This window comes from Lynx canadensis, chromosome C1, assembly GCF_007474595.2.
Source record: "Lynx canadensis isolate LIC74 chromosome C1, mLynCan4.pri.v2, whole genome shotgun sequence".
Taxonomy (NCBI): Eukaryota; Metazoa; Chordata; class Mammalia; order Carnivora; family Felidae; genus Lynx; species Lynx canadensis.
Genome location: NC_044310.1, coordinates 168,611,470 through 168,626,869, shown reverse-complemented (window position 1 = coordinate 168,626,869; position 15,400 = coordinate 168,611,470). Strand labels below are relative to the sequence as shown.

At 36.9% G+C, this 15,400-nt stretch overlaps 1 long non-coding RNA gene across 1 annotated transcript in view; it reads right to left on the bottom strand.

Annotated features, from left to right (window-relative positions):
- Window positions 1-15,400, bottom strand: part of LOC116738279 — a 162,311-nt gene that overhangs the window by 50,459 nt on the left and 96,452 nt on the right. The window lies entirely within an intron of this gene.

Sequence of the window (15,400 nt, the reverse complement as noted above, 5' to 3'; positions counted from 1 at the left end):
AGTTCAGAACTTTCTCTGTTTCTGGCACAAAAGCAGGAGGTCAACATGTCCATGAAACCCTCTAAATGAAGGTCTATATAAACCACCATATCCTCTTAGATCCATAGTTCTCCTAAAAGGTTGTCCCATATTATTATCTGATGCAGCAAGACCTATGTAATTATGATATCAGTTCCATGTCAGATGATTTCTATAAAATTATTTTTAAGACATTTCAAATATAAAAGGTTCTCCTCAATATTCCTCAACAGTTAAATCCTGTTACAGATGAAATCAATATTCTGCATAAAAGTTGCTAACTGAGGGGTGCCTGGGTGGGTCATTCAGTTAAGAGGTGGACTTCAGCTCAGGTCATGATCTCACAGTTCATGAGTTAGAGCCCTGCATCGGGGTCTGTGCTGACAGCTCAGAGCCTGGAGGCTGCTTTGGATTCTGTGTCTCCCTCTCTCTCTGCCCCTCCCCTCATTGTGCTCGCTCGCTCTCTCTCTCTCTCTCTCTCTCTCTCTCAAAAATAGACATTACAAAAAAATTTTTTTATTAAAAAAAAATACTGCCGACTGACACACAATGTAGAATCACCTGAATCAGTCTCCATTCCTTATAACTTTCCAACCCTTCAGGTACCCTCCCATCCATTATGATGCCTGTTCTAAGTGCTATTTCACTCTATTACTGTTAACTGTATCCTATTAAAGCCATCTCAAGAAAATTTGCATTTTTAAAGGCACTCTTGGAACCCAAGAAAACTTTCTGGACCCCATACAATGAAGCAATCACGGTGGAATTAAAAGGCATATGGCTCATGTTTGGTGATAAAGGACTTTCTGTCACTCTCAGTGGAGAAGCCAACGTCAGGCCCTGTGGCCAGGCTTGTAGATGAACCATGTGTTAAAGGAGAAGGTGAGAGAAAGCCAAACACATGCTCTTTCCCTCTTTCTAGTGTTCCACCTCACCACAGACTAAGGATTAGTTGGCACAATTTGATAATGGTTTTAGTTGAAAAACTGGTCTTCATTTCTTAACAGTGTGAAACACTTGAGTGTTTTTCAGAATGTTAATCCTACAAGAAAAGTAACTTTATTTTAAAAGGAAGGCATAAAGAAAGAGGGAGAGAAGAAAGAGACAGAGAGAGAAAGAGGGAAAGAAGGAGAGAGAGAGAAAAAAAGAGAAGAAAAGAAAAGAAAGGAGGAAGGAAGAAGAGAAAGAAAAGAAAAAATGGAAGGGAAAATAAGAGAAGGGTAGGGAAGGGAGAAAGAAAAAGAAAGAAAGAAAGAAAGAAAGAAAGAAAGCAAGAAAGCAAGCTTAATCTTGATTAACTCTTAGAAATGTGTATCTACAGGATCCTGGAGAATTAAACAATTGGTGCATAATATAAACATGCCAGTTATGTGGGTAATGACTGACATTAAAAATTTTGATAAAGAATCAGTGATGGATATCAAAAAGGGAGAAGAGAATAAAAATATTTGGTTGCAATCTTACAATAAATCACTCACTTTTTAAATTGTATGTATTAAAAAAAAAAAACTAGTCACAAATCATGGAGATAACTATTGATCAAGTCCTAAAACTTGAGCAAATAAAAAGAAATACATATTTGGAACTGATATGCTGTGTCTCCTAAACACAAAAATTTCATAAATTACTTTTAAATCATTCCAGTGTTCTTTCATTCCCCAATGCTGAACTGGTTTTCTATTCTCTTCACTCTGCTCTCAAGTCATTAAAACTAATCTAGGAATCTACAGTTTAAGCAGTGCCTAGATAAAATGAGTTACTTCAAAGGTACATGTTTTAATGAAACATTGTATGTTGTCTGACTGAAAACCATAGTTCTACTCAAAGAAAATTGTCCACAAAATCCTGTTTTGGAGCTCAGTGCTTCTATGAAAGGACAGAAGCAATTTAGGGGCTTTGTGCAGCACAACATGGGCCCCACATCCCAGGAGTCCTGAGCCCTCTTCCTGCTGCCTCTGCTACTAAGGCTGACCCCAGAGGCAAGGTCAACTGCTCTTGTCACCAGAGGACTCTGACCAACCTTTGGCACAAATAAAAGTGGAACTCATTCTGCAGTTTCTATCTCCTTCTAGATAATGCTACCAGCCTCAAATTTTCCAAACCAAATATATATCGTAAATAAAGTAGGAAAGCCAGATTAACAGATAAAGACATAGTACCTGCAAAGGAAAATAGTCATTGGAATCCTCATTTTCACATACCTTATTTTAGTTACTTAACACTTTTATTTTTCAATGTGGTTGGCTACCTTCTTCACTAGAAGAAGTATAGACATCACTATGTCTATGTATTATTTTGATTTTACTTAGATTGTTTGAGGTCCCCCAAAAGTTACACTATTCTTTTTTTTAATGCTTTATTTATTTTTGAGAGACAGCATAAGCAGGGGATGGGCAAAGAGGGAGACAGAGAATACCAAGCAGGCTCTGTGCTGCCAGCACAGAGCCCAACGAGGGACTCAAGCCAAGGAACTGAACCATGAAATCATGACCTGAGCTAAAGTCAAGAATTGGCCATTTAACCAACTGAGCCACCCAGGTGCCCCAAAAGTTACACTATTGTAATAGTTGAATATTTTTTGAGAGCCAATCCAAATGTGAGATGTAAAATTATAGATAACCTATTCTCCCAAACACTTTACTTGAAAAGGCAAATTAAGTGTGGTAGGAGACTTTAAAGTAATAATAATGAAGCTTACATATGAGCCATTCTCCATTTTATAGATCCCAGCCATGCATACTCTGGCTGCTAACATAAAACAACCAATCAAAACCTACTTTGTGTCCCCGAATGTATTAGTTTTCTGTTGACAGTGGGATAATCTGACCACTTGTGCTGTGATAGGAGGGGAGGCCATGCTCCTGAACTGTGTGTTGAAGCAACTGACCTCAGAATATTTTTCTACTGACCTGTGTCAATTTGGTCAATTGGGTTAGCTTTTCTGAGCTTCCATTTTATCTAATGAAAATGAAGATATCTTCCCTTTTTTAGAGCTGTAGGAAGAAAGAAACAAGAAATACACACCAGGTGCCAGGCTCACGGCTTGGTAAATGGTGAATGCTTGTTGTAGTAATTATGGTTGTAATGGTGATTTTCTTTTCGTTTCTTTTTACATTGGTAGCAGTTATTCCACGGAGAAGCTAGCTGGGAAAAGATCGTATGATAACCACATGTTCCCCAGTGTTCCTGAATTCCGGTCAGTAAGGCAATTATCTGCATCACATAGCTTTTCCTGCTGTAATACATCCATATGTGGGAAAAGAACAAACATGGGAGAATATCCTCTGTCCATACTCCAGGTCACAGGCATAAGCAGAGAATTAATCATCCAGAAGAAATCATTTCAGGATCCAAAGTATCCACCAATCCTTACACTTTTCCATCACTGGTGATTTCTGGCAGGACAAATACAAATTTGGTTCTCCAAATATTAGATACAAGATGTAGTCCACTTACAATGTATCCGGAACAAGATACAAGAGAGAAAAGATGAGGAGTGCTCCCTTCCTTTCCCTTGAGGAGCTACAGTCTAATGGAAGAAAGATGGGCATGTAAACAGAACAGTGAAGGGACCAGGAAAAGAAACCAGCAATCAAAGATGCGAGAGGAAAACACTGAGTAAGAGGAGCAGTCCAAAACTCCAGGGGACTGGGAGCCTGTAGATGGAAGCCAAACACAAACACTTCTACCCGTGCCTGGTTTTCCATTTGTGTTCATGGTTCCCTGGGCGTTCCTTATACTTTCTTTTCTTTTTGCTTCATTTATTTATTCATTTTTGAGAGAGAGAGTGAGCAGGAGTGGTGGAAGGGAAGAGAGAGAGGGAGAGAGAGAATTCCAAGCAGGCTCCATACTGCCAGTGCAGAGCCCGATGTAGGGCTCAAACCCACAAACTGTGAGATCATGACCTGAGCTGAAATCAAGAGTCAGACGCTTAGCCAATTGAGCCACCAGGCGCCCCTTAAACTTCTCTTTGTAAAGCCTCTTTCATGAGGTGAAGAAGGTGGCACATTTGGTCAATAGCTATATAATGTATCATTAAGCCATAATTCTAACAAACAATCTATGCTAACCCCTCAAATCAGTTGTAATATTTCATAGGGTAGCACAGAGGCCAAATCCCACATTCCTTCGTTAAGATAGAGACATAATTTCTAAGTATATACTAAGACACATTTTCTACATTTATTTGAATTGAATGAGGATTCATGCATATTACAAATGCTAACCAGAACTTTTAAAACATCAGTACACTGAGAAAGTTTGAAAAAGCCATTGAAGGAATCAGCATAAAGAAATCTTATTAGAACTTTCCTTATCTGATAAAAGTAGAGCCTCCTGTAAATATGGTTGCTACAACCCCCTTCTGGAGCACCTTCCAGCCTTCTTTCAGGAAGGAAACTGCCCAGTAGAATCTCCCATGCTTTCACACTGAAGCCCTAATACACACACACACTGATATAAAAACCCTTACCTCTGGCTGTTCTGCTGGCTACTCACTGCTGAGTTCAACCACATGCATAATAAATTTTTCTCCTGTTAGGCTGTCTATTGACAATTAATTCATGGACCCCACAATGAAACCTAAATTGGAACCATTCACTTTCCCACATGAGATGAGGGGGGAAAAATTCTTCCCTTTCACTCTACAGGCAACCTACTATAGATCTGAAGTCTAGACTTTAAGCATGTTTTATGATTTATATTTGTTGATTTTTTTTTTCAAAATTTATGGAGTTTGGGAAGTTTTGTCACATAGTCAGATGCTACTCCTCTATTTAAGGACCAAATCAGCATGCCTTTCTACTGTATCTTGTTAATTTTTGCAAGATGTTATAAAATAATAGAATTTTTACTTAATACAAATGTTTGTGGTTAACATTTTTTTTTTGGCTAAGTATGCTTACATCAAAAATTCAAATGCACTGAACCAAGTAAAAGCTGTTTTACAGGATATCATCTCCAACAAAGCAAAGTGTATGTAGAAACAAAGCATGAAAAGTACTAAAAGGGTGTTCTGTGATCTTGGTTTCATGGACTCAAATTGAGAGAATCATGCATTAATTGTGGTGGTCACCACACCCAGAACAGTGATGTTTCCGTAGTAACTGATACAAAGAAACACAAGTGATATGGAAGAAGGAAAAGAAACTAGAGTGAAAAATAGAAGTAACTGGCCTTGAATCTATAATGACAGCAAAAAAAAAAAACCCCACTGAGGTAAGCCATGTCAAGATGGTGTTTTATCTCAGGAAAATATTAGAAACTTAGAAGAGTCTAAGATGAAACTTCTTTGAATCTTCATGTAGTCTAAAATAGAGATGTGCACATAATAGGCACTCACATACTTGATGGAGAAAGAAAGAGAGAAAAGGAAGAAAGTACAGGGGAAAAGGAGGAATAAAATGAGAACATCCAAGAAAACAAACACTTCTGTACTATCAAATCAAAAGGCATCCAAACAATAGGGCAAATATCAGGGATCTCTTTTGCCATCAATTCTCATACATAAGGATAAAGGGGAAATGGCCCTTATTAAGACCTATGATTGCAGGTGTTCATGAATTCCCTTCGAGTCAGTCCTGAACTCTGGTTGCCACTGTGCTAAGAAAGACTCAACCTGAAGGTGAATTATTTTCCTAAGTTTGAGTTTAATTCATTCAGCCAGTTTTGAATTCTGAGAAGAGAAAAACATATGTTTCCTTCCCCAGTGGCAATTTTACACTCAAATAAGTCAAGTAACTATTCTGTTAATAACTCAAGTAATTAAAAAAAAAAAAGCACGATGTTAAAGATTCACACACTTAACGCACGTGGACATTTTACAGCATGTTGGTAGGTATTTCAGTTTTTCAAACGTGACTTTTAGGGTTTGATTTCATTTTGTATTTTCTGTTCTAAGCCTACCTATCTTTAAGCTTACAATAGTAATTAGAAATTAAACCGGCCACACTGGAGAGATTAATTTATTTGCGTTGCAGATTGAAACAAATAATTCATGTTGTATTTACAAAGCAGTTTGCCTCTATAAACCATAATGCTCTCTAAAAACATCATCTAGAAGTCCAAATTTTGAATTATTATGCTGACTGCATAGAAACCAACCGTGTGCTTCTGTGACTTGAATGTTGCACACACATCCCTGAGATCTTGTTAATATACAGATTCCGATTTACAAGGTATGGCCAAGGTTCACCATTTCATCTAGGCCATCCTGAAGCTGCTTGTCCACAGACCACATTTTGAGCAGCAAGGTTTTAGAGAACTAAAATCTTTCCTTAAATATTTCCCATTTTCTTTCTTTATAATTTGTGATTGATTCATTTAGAATTTTAACCTTTAGAATAGCTAAGTGTTCCATCTCTCTATATTTTTTTAATATATAAAAAACACCGCACACACAGAGTTTCTTTAGAAATCTGTAAGAATTACTCACTCCAAAAGGTTAATTTGATTGTCTTTCTGTCTTTGGTAGAGATAGAGAGTCCTGATTATTTTAAGTCTAACTGTTACAACAAGTTTCACTAAATTTACAAAAATATGCTAATGTTAAAATCTAAAAGAAATAGTCAACAGTACAGAAGTATCACAAAACCTGATCAACAATAACATTTTTGGCAACATATGGAGGAACAGGAAGCTATAATGAGTTTCTTTTAGTCCAAACACCGACCACAAACATATCTCCTACTGTTATTGGAAAAACAGAATCAATGTCCTCCATACTGGCCCGCAAAAAAAGACTCCATTATAATGCTGTTGGAAGCAAACAGGAAGACAGGGAATCTTTGGGGAGTTCTCCCATGGCCTCCACTCTATTAAAAATATAATACATACACATGAAGATTCTCATGATTTTTTACATTGAGCTTTTTGTTGTTTTCCATTTATACACATAATTTCAGTACAATCTTGCATAGGTAACCAGGCAATTCAACCTGGCTACATACCCACCTACCTAACTGTTATTTAATTGATCTTATTCACCTGGTTAATATGTTACAGTTTTTAATGAATATAGATGTTCAATGAGCAGAATACTTTATAAGGAAAGAGTAGAATTATGCAGATTTATGTACTTTCATACTAAAATAGAACAGAATTTCAGGAGGTAAAGCAAATATATAGATATGACAGCAACAGTAATTATCATTTTTTTCAAAAGCATGATGTTCAGCTTCTTCTAATACACATGTACTAACTTACCTCAGTTTATCTTTGCTAAAAGCTAGTGTGGACACTAAAATACTGTTATTACCATGACTTCCTTTTTCTTAATTTGTCTTATAAGCATGCCTCTTAAGACAGAGTGAAAAAAATGGTTCGTGATTGACTATATACATTAATGTGAGTCAAAAAAGCAAATTAAGTGGGGTTTCAGGTGCAGAACTCTTTTCAAAACCTCAATTCATGCACATTGGATTCATCAAAGACACTAAATTATTGTAAGAATGTAAATTTGATGTGCTCAAAATGTTTCAAAGTATAGTTGTAAATACTGTATTTGTACCCACAAACAGAATACAATAACTTTAAATGCTCTGATTCCTATATTAAATTGGCAAATACATTCACCGAAGCATTTTTTAAATGTTTATTTATTTTAAGAAACAGAATGTGAGTGGGGGAGGCACAGAGAGAGAGGGAGACACAGAATCTGAAGCAGGCTCCAGGCTCTGAGCTGTCAGCACAGAGCCTGACTTGGGGCACAAACTCCCCAACTGTGAGATCATGACCTGAGCCGAAGTCGGATGCTCAACCTACTGAGCCACCCAGGCGCCCCTCACTCAAGCATTTATGAAACAATTCCCCAAAGCTCCAGAACTCTGAAAGGCATCACAATTTCCTTTTGATGTCTGAAGTTATATTAATCTTTTTCATTTGCTATGCAACTGAGGGCAAAACCAAAAATCCCTAATCCATGAGGTTGTACAACCTCCATTTTATTATTACTTTTTTTAATGTTTATTTATTTTTGAGAGAGAGAGCAGGGAAGGGAGAGAAGGAAGGAGGGGGAGAGAGAGAGTGAGAGGAAGAAAGAATCCCAAGCAGGCTCCACACTGTCAGTGCAGAGCCTGAACTTGAATTCATGGGCTTGAACTCATGAACCGTGAGATTATGATCTGAACTGAAATTATGAGTCAGAGGCTCAAACACCAAGCTACCCAGGTGCCCCACAACCTCCATTTTAAAGCACAGACACCCTAGAAAAGTAAGAAGAATGAATTTCTTTCACATTTGTTCCCAGTATCTTAATTATTCATGCCCTTATGAGGATATCATATCCTATTTGGTAAGGCTTTTCACTAAATTCAGAATGGAACGTTAAATTATAATGGGTGACACCAGAATTTCTTATAATAAAGATATTTTCTTATATAGTCAACATTTTCAATTCTGTATAATGCATTTGTACTTACAGTTATAGAAACCAACCCACATGATGCTAAATACATTTCCAAGATTCTACTAGAACACAAATGTTTTCCTTCTGATGTAAATAAGAAGGAAATATTTGCTGAACTTTCCCTTTTTATGCACGAATCAATTTTTCAAAGATTATTATGAAGCTTAACTGATATAAATAAAGGACAAAATACCATTCCTGAGATTCTATAAGGTCTTGATCTAAACAATTAGTGATCAAAGTTCAAAAAACCTGTCTTTTCAGTTACCTCAGTACCACTGTTTCCTTGGAGAGCCCATGGGACCTTTCTTTCTCTAATCTAGAGACTGCATCCAAAATGCCATGGGCCACATTCGGCTTAAACATATGGGTGGCATCATGAATATGTTTCAGTGTGGTTTGGTTTTTGCAATTTGGTATTTGGAAGGCTTTTAGATGGGGCCTGACCTTGCCGCATCACCCCACATCTCACTTTTCCCTTTTGTTTAACATTCCATCATATCCACTCATTTTTCTTACCTGTCTGATCTCTGCTCTAGTCCCTGAATCATGAGCCAGCATCAGTGGAAAACCCCCAAATAAAACAGCACCCACTGAGACATCTTCACATGGAGGGAAAGCGCCCCTATTCTCTTGCCTTACACTGTCATTGCTAAGTGTCCTTTCATTTTATACAACAGCGAACCAATATTTGAAACGCTACGAAATATTCAGCACAAACCAGTTTCGGCAGGATTTCAGCAGCTCTTTTGACTGTGAGCATCCCGGAAAACTGCTGATCTGTATGCTGCTCAGCTTGGTATCTGGTCTGCTTTGCAACATTATCTTGCACAACTGAATGAAAATGTGCGATCTTCCCTGTGCCCTATCCCCCTATCCTCCCAACCCTTCAGATGATGGAATTTTCCACCAGAAAGAGACACTACAGTACTTGAAGGGGAAACTCAGTTTTTTGTTCTCCTTCTTGTGTCCACTATAATACAAAGCTTTGCTCCCCCTCTCGGGAAAATGTAAGGCTGGCTGGCAGTCAGTTTGACAGAAGGAGAGCAGTGCAGCGGAAAATTGGATAACAGGATAAAATCTATGGGGCCACAGGAATCCCATCAAAACCGGCTCCTCCTGTCAAAACCTAGACAAGTGACAAGGACAAATATAGAATGTTATTTATATTTAAATATTTCTAATGATATCATAATTATACTCTGCCTCTCTTAGGCAGCCATTTTCCTGTGAGCCACCATTCTGCAAACCAAATGTTGTATGTTGGAGAAAATCTGCATAAGAATCAGACAGCTTCAATCAGACATCTAGGAAAATCCTATAAGCTCCTCAAATAGCTCTTTCTAAAGGACAGAAAATAACAATTTATTTTTTCAAAGACATTTTTCCTAGAATACAATAGTCAAGTTCAATAAAAACAAATTATTCCCAGCTCTGTGGGAATGGGAAAACTAAGCCATCTAGTAGGTAGCTAACATATCGATTTCACTTAAAATTAGGGCTGGTATTTTGGAAAATTTCCTATTTTCTTTTTTCGCAATGTGTCATCTTGACTCATTCTATAGATGGGGTTATTGACGGTCTTAATTTGTGGAACTTCACAGTAAGTTCAATAAACTAAAATGTAAAATTGCCAAAAGATGTAAAATTTATAATTTTAAAACTTAGGGAAAATTTTTGATGTAGATATTCTAAGTCAATATTTATTATACTTAATTCTATTATTAAAACATTATGGAGTACTATTTTAATATACTATAAGTGATACCAAAGAATTTAGTAACATGATGGAGGGCATTTATAAAGATACACTCTATACAGAATACAATTCACATTAGACTTTCATAGAGCTTTAATTGTAAGATTCCTAAGCCCTTAATGGTCATCTATAATACATATGTACTTTTTCTGTTTTGTAGACCCTTACAACAGAAGATTGTCAGCATGCAAACTCATTAATTGATATTAAAAAATATAGTTATTGCTCATAATACACAAGACAACATGCCACATGCTGGGAGAAAAAGAAAATATAAAGGGGTATTCAGTCACAAAAATATGCCACCTAAAACTTAAGTTGGGAGTACTACAAGCAGAGAATAGAGGAGGTGAGGAATCTGTATGTCATTTCCAGTCTAAACACCTCTGCCATACTAGGAAGGCTCCCGACGACTTGAACCCATTTTACTGAACAAATTTAATTTTTCGCCTTCTGCTAATTCCTTCCACTCTGTTTTAAATGACTCTCTCACTCTTGCTAAGATGTACTGTTCTCATCCTTGCCTTCTCTTGCGTACGCTCTTCCTCTGCCTGCATTGTCCTTGACCTCACTCTCTCTTGAGCAAAGCCTTTAAGATTCAGCTAAAGTGTCATTTCACCTTGAAACCTTTTTTGACTAACCCAAAGGACTGTTGACTTTGTGTAAGGCAATGTTCAAAGTGCTTAACATATGTGACCATATCTATCACAGCTTCATAGGGAGATAACACTCTGTTTCAGAGATGCAAAAAGCTCAGAGCAGTAAAATAGCTACCTCAAGATACACAGCAAAACAAGTAGTAGAGTCCAGATTCATGCCCCATATATCTGATTCAGACACCTGTGTAGGTAAGGAATTACTCTGTTATTTTGTTCCCTTTCTCATACTTTTCTATCTGAACTCATATTTTACACAGTGCCAAATTATTCAGCACTTATTAGTTCTTGGGTTCACGGTTACTACTCTGGGCTCTTCAGTTAGACTGCAAATGCAGAGAAGTTTGTCTACCACTCCAGCCTAAGACCATGCATTTCACTTGATGGGTTGAAGCTCGTTAATCTACAGCATTCTAATGTATTAGACAGAAAGCTATGCTTCTCAGATGATTACTATTTTGCCACTGGTTTGGGTTGTCTGTAGTTGTATTCACTCCATGGGACTCTTTGCCTTCTAGTGCACTATAAAATGTGAAGTTCCAAAGGAATATCTTAATTTTCATTCAACAAGTCTTTATTGAGTGATGATTGCGTGATAACATTTTGCCAGGCAGATGGGGAAAAATACCAAAAAGGCTTAAGGCAATCTCTACTCTTAAGAACCTTATTATCTTGTTGGAAAGAGATTTTATCTATATTAAATTATAGACATATGTTATTTTATTAAGTATATGTTACATGTAAGTATATAATATACATATATATATATATAAGTCTATACACAAAACATGAGTTTATACATAAAATATGCTTTAGTACAGCGTGTAGCATATGGTAAGAACTTAATAAGTAATTTATTAAGGGGTAGGGATAAGGGGATGGGTGAAATAGGTAAAGGGGATTAAGAGGTACAATCTCCCAGTTATAAAATAAGGAAGACGTGGCAGTATAATGTATATCATAGGGAATATAGTCAATAATATGGTAACAACTTTGTATGGCGACGAATGGTAACCAGACATTGTGGTGATTGTTTCATAAAGTATGCAAATATCAAATCCCTATGTTGTACACCTGAAACGAATACAATATCGTATGTCAATTATTCTTAAAATATCCATCCAGTTGTCGTAAATGGAATATAGTGCACAAAACTTAATCTGCCATCATTCATAATAGCTATCATTTATTGCCGCAGATATCATTCAGCAAATATTTAGCATGTTTCTAAACAGAAACTTAACAGTCTGTCAAAATCAATGCTGAGAAGGAAGTATGAAAAACATAACAAACCGGACTTTTTCTTATGGAGCTCTCTCCTGAAAAATGTCTTCTGGACTAATTCCTTGGCATGAGCTCACTTTTTCCAGTAACATTTCTTTCTCCTCGAAAATGGGATACAGGAAAAAAGGACAATATTTTTGTACATCTAGTTCAGATGAACTCTGATTCTTATTTTATTCTAGTATTAACATCAATATACAAATGCTCTCTTTTATGATTGTTTACATTATATGAATTTGTATACACCAGCTTAGGGTGAGGTAAATTAAATGGAAAGATATCATCATTAAGTCTAGTATCAAAAGCCTTATGTGGCTCTTCAATTCTGTGACTTACTTAGTGGATTACAATGAAACCTCAGCTAAGGGGCTGGTAATTTAAATTATAAGCAGAGGGTTCAACGCTGTGGCTAATTCATTACTCACACATCTCTAGTTGAGGTAGTAATTTAAAGTCATGTGTGTCGCATTAATTGTAATCTTGTTTCCAAATGACAAGATAAATATCTCAAGGAACATAATGTATTATGGTCATAGGTCAAACCAAATGAATGTCTAAAATAGATTAGCACTAAGTGCATGCAATATGTCATGTTTATAAATTTTGAAAAGGATAAATTATATTAGCATTTAGCAGATTGTTCATTACACATCATCAATGTTTAGCTTTAAGTGCATTAATACTTAATTCAGTTACCGCATTGTCTGAAAATACCACACACAGAGATGCCACAAAATCTCTTACTAAAAATCTAATATTTAAAAAAAAACAAAACCAGAGCAAGCTAATTCATACCCTCTCCCACCAGGATTTTATCACTTTGTTTCACCTATGTGTGAAATCGATATATTGTGGCCCTGACTTGAGTCAGATAAGGGCAATGTTACAATTGGCAAAAGAAGAAAATTGCCAAAACGCCAGGTCCCTACCAATTTGCATGTATATCTCTTCTAATTTAAGTCTCTCCATCAGCTGGCACTGCATCAGAACCTCAACCACTGTCCTAGATTAGAAACCCCAACACCACATGGCAAAATAAGTGCAAAATAAGGATGCAGGCTGCTACTGAAATTATAAAATAGACAGCTGGTTTTTAGAGTTGAGCTGAAATTTAACTGTTGTGATTTCAATATGGATTCATCAGTTTTCCTATCTACAAGCCGTGACATCCCTGGTGATTTATCCAACTCTCTCTCACCATCTCTACAAGTCGTTGTACACTGGTATCTTAGCTTCATATTACTTGGATCAGTATTTTGAAAAGCCACTCGAGGTAGAGTGAGGACACGGAAGAAGGAGCAGCAAACCAGCTAACCCCAGCTCACAGAAATATTCTGTTTAGCTAGCACAGGTGTCTTTGTGGTTTTGCAGTTTGTGTGTATGTTTTTCATGGAATTGGAGTGTCTTTAAAGCAAGGCAGACAGCCCCCAGCTCATCAATGGCTTCCTCTACTCCCTCTTTCCTTACACAAGCCGTCCCACAGCAGTGTGAGCCACAGGCAGTAGAGTTTGCAATAGATGGTTGCTGCTCCGCTAAAGATAGGACGTTTGTTTTGCCAAGTGCAGTTTGCATGGATCCAAAATGATCAAGACAACAGAAGAGGTTTTTAGGGTCTCTGGAAGGGAAGAGAAGGGGAAAAAATGGCAGCTGAGACCACTGGGAGGGAGAGGGAATTTGAGGATGAACACCAAACTAATCATATGGAGGTTCTGCTGGGCTGTGTGGAGTGGGAATCCTACACTCTGGTACAAAAGAGTCTTAGTAAAATATTAATACCTCATAAATGTATTCTAAAATTGGATGTGTTCTGAGGAACCAACCAAGTGTTCAGTGCCTCAGTACAAGGCAGGGATTGAGGATATCTTGGGCGACCTTTGGCTTAACACAAAAGAGTAAATCCATGCGCTGGGAATTCTTTCTCCATCCACGTTATTACATGAGAGTGTCCTGCCACACGACTAAGAAAGTTAACTGTATTTAGCTGGCAGAGAGGTGTCGGGTCCATGACCAAGGCTTGGCCAGTCAGATGTTGCTGCTGGCGTTTAGAAACTTGAGAAGGTGAAGGAGAAGGACACAGCGACAGTTTGAAATTATTTACAGTTCAGTGTATCCCAGGAAAACATTTAGTCATAAGTGGAGTTTTTCAAATAGTCCAGAAAACTCAGAATGGATCTTTTACTCTGTTCTAATGGGGACCAAAATATTTTTTTTTTAAGAATAGTTAACATATGGTGTTATGTTAATTTCAGGTGATTCACAATGTAGGTGATTCAGCAATTCTACATATTACTCAGTGCTCATCATGAGAGGTGTACTCTTAATCCTCATTTCCTATTTCACCCATTTTCCCTACCCATCTCCCCTCTGGTATAACCATCAGTTTGTTCTCTATAGTTAAGAGTCTGGTTTTTTGTTTTTGTTTTTTGGTTTGTCTTTTTTTGTTTCTTAAATTCCACAGGAGTGAAATCATAGTATTTGTCTTTCTCTGACCTACTTTCCTTAGCTTTATACTCTCTAGATCCATCCATGCGGTTGCAAATGGCAAGATTTCATTCTTTTCTATAGCTGAGTAATACTCCATCATACACACACACACACACACACACACACACACACACACACATATATTGCTTCTTCTGTATCCATTCATCTATCCATCCATGGACCCTTAGGCTACTTCCATCATTTGACTATTGTATATAATGCTGCAATAAATATAGGGGTGCACTTATATTTTTGAATGAGTGTTTTTAGGTTCTTTGGGTAAATATGCAATAGTATAACTACAGGATCATATGGTAATCTATTTTTAATTTTTGAGTGAACCTCTATACTGTTTTCCACAGTGGTTGCACTTGTTTGCATTCCCACCAACAGTGCACAAGGGTTCCTTTTCTTCACATCTTCACCAACCCTTGCCGTTTCTTCTGTTTTTTATTTTAGCCATTTTGACAGGTATAAGGTATTATCTCATTGTGGTTTTGATTTGCATTTCCCAGATGATTAGTGATGCTGAGTGTCTTTTAATGTGTCTGTTGACCATCTGGATATCTTCTTTGGAGAAATGTCTATTCATGACTTCTGCACATTTTTTAATTGGATTATTTGTTTTTTGGTGTTGAATTGTATAAGTTCTTTATGTATTTTGGATATGAACCCTTTATTGGATAGTTCATTTGCAAATATCTTCTCCCATTATGTAGGTTATTTTTTAGCTTTGTTGATAGTTTCCTTTGCAGTGTAGAAGCTTTTTGTTTTGCTGTAGTCCCAATAGTTTAT